This window comes from Zootoca vivipara, chromosome 11 (genome assembly GCF_963506605.1).
Source record: "Zootoca vivipara chromosome 11, rZooViv1.1, whole genome shotgun sequence".
NCBI classification, from domain to species: domain Eukaryota; kingdom Metazoa; phylum Chordata; class Lepidosauria; order Squamata; family Lacertidae; genus Zootoca; species Zootoca vivipara.
The window spans coordinates 50,578,707-50,584,706 of NC_083286.1; positions in this window are offsets into that span (position 1 = coordinate 50,578,707).

A 6,000-nucleotide genomic window follows, 5' to 3' on the forward strand; every position below is an offset into this window, starting at 1 on the left:
CTGCAGCAGCATCCTACATCTCTTCGCTTGTGCAAGCTCTCTGGCTGTGCTCTCTTCCTCAGAGGAAGTTTCCTATCTCCTTGTTTGCTGATAAATTGTAGTGGCTGAATTTGTAGCAATCTTCAGATCAAATCATGTCTACTGTCCCTCTCAATGGGTGTTATATTCAGAGACCCTTGTGTGGTTCTGCTGCATGAGAGCAAGAGGTATTGGTGGCTCCTATGCCAGAGGGGTTGGGGGGGTTGGCAGGGGGGGGGAGTCCTCACATCAGATTCGTGGCGTGCCAGAAACATCATTAGTGCTCAAAACTTGTATGGCAATTCCTTTTTTGTGAACCGTCCTTGGCCAAGGGAGTTCCAATACAGTTCCAGTTTCTCATGCTTTGTAGCAAATTTGAATCTAGATGTCAAAGTGAGCAGATCCCTGGGGTCACGTTCTGCACAGTAATCCCCATACCTACCCGCCATATCACCTCATAATGAGGTAAGGTGCGCAGGGCAATAACCAGCATTGCATGAGCACACTTGCTTTTTCTTTCTGCAACTTCCCATTCCCACCACCTGCTCCAAAAGCTCCCCCAACCCTCTGGAACAGATTTTGGAGGTACACAGGGAATCGGCTTTGCTGGTGGGAGAGGCACAGTTTGATTTCACCCATAGTATGAATGCAGAGGCTGAATAGCTTTGTGTTCTGTCTGAGGCTAATTTTGCAGAATTTTCTTCCAGTTTTGCTACCTTCACCCCAAATCTGACTTCTCTGGGAGAAGGTGATGATCAAATATTTCTAATAACAGCACATTAGGAGTCATGCTTCCCCCACCCAACGTTTTTAATAAACTTTTAGTGAATTCGCTTTTATCTCTCTAGGATTTCTTATAGAGAAATATTCAAAGCAGATAGTTATCTTTATTGAGGGATGAGTGTCTAGGCTTGATTGTTTTAAGCCTCTTTTATAAATCTCCTTGGCACAGCTCCCTATAAAGATTTTATAAATTGTGCATTGACCGGCACCATGCCCATATGAGGTTGGTTTCTAAGTCACAGTAAGTTTTAACAAAGAGGTTTTAATTGGAATAATTACTCTGTTGACTTAAATTGGTTGCATTTTCTCTGTACAATAAATCCCAATAAGAATTTAAATCCTACCATAATTAGCATTCTGTAATTTCTATTTTGCTTTTTTGTTAAATACTGCAGGCATTTTTGTCCTGCCTTGGCAGATTTAGGTATTAATACTTAACTTAATTCCTGCGCATAAAAGTTGGACACAATCCACCAGAAATGTTTCCTGCAATAAGCCCTTTTGGAAAATGGTTGGGACTTAACTAAATTGCAGGTGAAGTTGTTTGCTTACAAACCTCCAAGACATTTTCAACAAGCGAGATCTGGAATGCATGTTGCATTGTGGAGTGCTGCTGATTAGCATTCCAACCAGCTATGCCCCTTCCAGGCTACATCATCCCATTCCATTACCCCTTCCCACGTTTTTCTCCCCTGAATTATCAGCATTCAGCTCCCACTGAGCCATATTTAGGGAACTGAGGCTTCCAATCCTTTAGGTTTTCATAGGGGAGTTTTTTGTACATCTGCAAACCTTTGGATTCCTCCAAGCCTGCTGCTGCTGCTGCCTCTTTCGTGTGGGAATGATGCCATTTGGACTGCAGAAGGAGCCACTTTCAGATAATGAGTTTAATAGTGGTACTCCTGTGTGATACTCCTGTGATGCTCCTGGTCTAGCTACTCTGCGTCACAGTGTACCACAAGTGGTGTGAAAAGGGAGAGCTATGGCATAGACCCGGGCCTGTGCTCCTCCATCTGCAGGGCCACCAGTCCCCCATCCCTAATACAGGAAGAGCCCTCTTGGATTGGACCAAAGAGCCATAGAGTCCAGCATTCTTTTCCCAATGGCAACCAACCAGATGTTTCTGGCAGCTTACAAGCAGGGTTGGAGAAAACAACAGCTGGGAAGTGAAAGAGACAACACCATATATGAACAGAAGGAATCTCCATGGATATAACAGTTTTCACATGCAGGGCAGAATAAAGATACTGGGGTACTTTGGTTCTCAAACTTAGTCCGTTTGACTTCCGAAACTGTTTGAAAACCAAGGCGTGGCTTCCGATCAGCTGCAGGAGCTTCCTGCACTGAAGCGGAAACCGCGTTGGACTTCTGAAAAACATTTGCAAACCAGAATACTTACCAGTACTTCCTGGCTAGCGGCGTTCAGGAGCTGATTTGCTCAACAACTAAGAAGCTGTTTGAGAACCAAGGTACCACTGTAATAGTCTGAGTTCCTCACTTGAAGCTTTATAAATTTATATTTTGTAACATCACGAGTGGAATTAATTACGTAGCTGTTGACTAGGATTATTATAACTGAAACGTAACTGACGTTAATTAAGATTATGGAATGCAGTGTTGTAAGATCAGAAATGCACCCAAACCATCATGCAGGGAGCCACTTTAACTAAAATGAATTAATTGGAAGTTGATTGGCACTTTGGTAATTGTATAATTTGGGAAATAATTGTTATTTGTTATAATTTGGCTATTTTGGGGGGTATATTGGAAAACTAATAAAAATATTATTTTTAAAAAAGGAAGGCAATGCCACCCCTTTTACTTTCTCAGCATCTGGTATTCAGAAGTGCATTGCCTCCAGATCTGGTGTCACAGCTAATACAATAGACCTATCCAAGCCAGTGGCAATTGCTATGCTTGGAGCAGTAAACTGCATGGCTTAGTTTTGTGCTACTTGAAGAATAGTTTCCTTTACTCTGTCCAGGATGTAATTGTATTGGGTGGTCCTAAACCTCTGCCCTGTCTCTTTAGTCATTGTGTTTAGAAGGGTATCTTTACATCGGTAAATATATATTTCTGATAAATGGATGGCAATGTAAATGACTGTTCCTGAACCTAACTATAGCTTTATACTGCTAACTTTCTTTTTGGGTTATTGTTGAAGTGCCTCATCTTAAGTATTGCTGACCTCATATTTATACCTGGAAAGATTTGGTTAACAGGGCAGTTTCCCCCCTCTTTGAACAAGACGTTTGTGGTTTTATATTGTCTGATGCTCTCTTGTGACTTGTTCCTGTTCCCATCCATGTTTTAATGACTGTTAATCCTGCTGAATCAATGGGACTTTCTGTAATAAATCAGTTAATATGAAATGTGTTAAAACAAACGCTTCATACCTCTATAGTGAAATTTTGATGGGGCAGAAGTGTCATACCCGAGTGAAGTTGTTAACGTGTTAACAATATATTCTGGATAAAGACAGCAGGTGATGGGATTTGTGGTAAGAAAATAAATCTTGAACAGGTTACTGCTTCTTTTACTAAAAGGGCATGAGTGGTATGGTTATAAAGCAGGCATCCCCAAACTTCGGCCCTCTAGATGCTTTGGACTACAATTCCCATCATCCCTGACCACTGGTCCTCTTAGCTAGGGATCATGGGAGTTGTAGGCCAAAACATCTGGAGGACCGCAGTTTGGGGATGCCTGTTATAAAGCAACTTTTAAGTATAGTGTAGTAAGCAAGCAAAAAGGTTACAAGATAATGATCCTTGCATCCACTGATTCTTGTTCTTAGTACACACTGGTGTTGTTGTTAGAAGACTGGTGTTTTGTTTTGCAATTCCAGAGAGTAGCATCTGATACATCATTGTGGATTTCCCTACAACTCGTTTTCCCTTTTAAAAATTAAGTCCCATGCACCTGTTTTAGTTGGTTCCCAAGTATGCATACAGCGAGAACTCAAGAAGACATAGCTTCTCCCTCTCCCACATGCCTTCCAGTAGTGTCCCCTGCCAATTTTCATATCGCATATAGGTACATAATCACACAAGAAGAAGTTTGACTCTTTACCTCCTGTCAGCCCCAGCTGCCATGCCCAAAGACCAGAAATGTTAGGAGTCGCAGTCCAGCAACATCCAGAGGACCAAATTTGAGTATATGCAAGAGCACAGATCTCTATCCCTGGGCTACAAAGGGAATGATTGTTCATATCAAAAGAGAGGTTTATCCCTTTTCCTGTGCTGGCCTTGTTACCATGAGCAAAGCTTTCAATTAAGAACACAGGCAATTGTCTATGTTCCACATAGTGTCTGAGATTTCTTGGGATTCTCAGATTCTCAGACAAGCAAGTACAAGGGGAGTCCTAAGAGTAAAAGCATGGATTCATTGAAGACACATAAACTGGGAAATTAGCTAATTTCTCTCTGTGTGTAATAGAAAATCCAATCCAATCCAGAAAAAAGATTTCTGTGTCCTAGCTCATTACGGTAATAAAGGCTTATTCTTAACCAGCCCCATAAAGATGTAACCAAAAAGGCATAATGCCATTTTACAAAAGAATGTTTGCAGAATGGAAAGCAAAACATGTCAAAGGCACATTCTTCCAGTTATATACTTAGCTCTTAATTCCTGTATGGAATCAGCAAACATCTGTTTAATGCATTTTTATCACACTCTTAAGCTGAAAAATATCTGGGAGGAGCTTAACGAAGATCATTAGTAAGACAGTCCCTGCTCTCATGCTTACAGGGAAAGCAAACTCGGGTCAAATATAAAGACCAGCTGAAATGGAACTGGTTCAGGTTGCTGCCGCTAGACAGTAAGGCAGTATAGCCAGAGACGAGAGTTATAATGCAGCAATAGGGACCCCTCACTCTTATGCAATAAGGGTAGGTGTCACTTTGTAGAAATAACCATCAGAAGACATAATCATCATTCCTTGCATACTGCATTTCCAACATTAAGCCATGCTCAAGGCAGCTTATAATATAATAAAGGTTTACAGCATTATAAAAACAAGAAGATTTGAGTAGTGGAAAATAAAGTATGTCACTAAGTATGCAATGCAATTAAGCAACCCCTGTATTAATAAAATCTAACAATAAAGCTACCGACATCAATAGCAAAAACAAAACCCAAGCATCTACAGAACTAAATTTTGACCTGAACAAAAACTTGTGAAGAATATCTTATGCCGATAGTAGATAGAGGTGTAATCTACTTGGATAAAAAGGAGGGATGGCAAAAAGCAAGGAAGTCTCAATGTTCTCCATATGTTCACCAGGTGTTGAGAGTAGGAAATGCTGTTCCAAGATAACTGACCTTTCCATGAGCTGTGTTGTAAAAGTGAGCATGGCATCTTCATGAAATATAGCCTGTCATGCTTATGTAGAGGTAACAGGCAGGCTCATCAGACGTGTAAGAAACAGAATGGTGTCAAACAAGTTTTGGTTAGTAGGTAGCCCAAGTCCCAGAAGAGTGTGTTGTACATTTGTTGTAATATGGAAATCCTTGAGCACATGCAGTAAAATTAAATCAAGGCCTTTGCAAAAATTGGAAGCTTCTGATTGGTTTGGGGTTTGGTGTTGTTTGGGGATCACCTGGGGATCTATTTTGATTAAAGGCCAATCAAATAAAGCAGCCTTCCATGACCCAGTGCCTTCTAGATGTTTGAGACCTCAGCTCCCGTTGGCTCAAGGCAACCTGGCCTTTGGTCAGGGAAAATCATAGAACTGGAGAGACCCCGGGGTCATCTACTTCAACCCCCTGCAATGCAGGAATTTCCACTAAAGCATCCATGACAGATGGCCAGCCAACCTCTGCCTAAAAACCTGCAAGGAAGGAAAGTCCACCATCTTCTGAGGGAGTCCGTTCCACCATCAAGCAGCTTTTGCCATCAGAAAGCTCTTCCTGATGTTTAGTCAGAATCTCCTTTCCTGTAACTCAGGACGCAAGGGAGAAACATGCTAAGAGGAAGGCACGCTTGGCAAATCCACACCGTGATCAACTCCTGCCCAGAAACCTATGTCCCCACTGTGGAAAGACGTGTGGATCCAGAATTGGCCTCCACAGTCTCATTGCTAAAACCCTGTTTTAATCTTACTCGGCTACAAGTGATAGCCAAAGAAGAAGACCCTCCGGAGCAGAAGAAAACATCATCTGCAGGTTGGGGAAAGGAGAAGCCAAGCTTTCCCTGAAGAG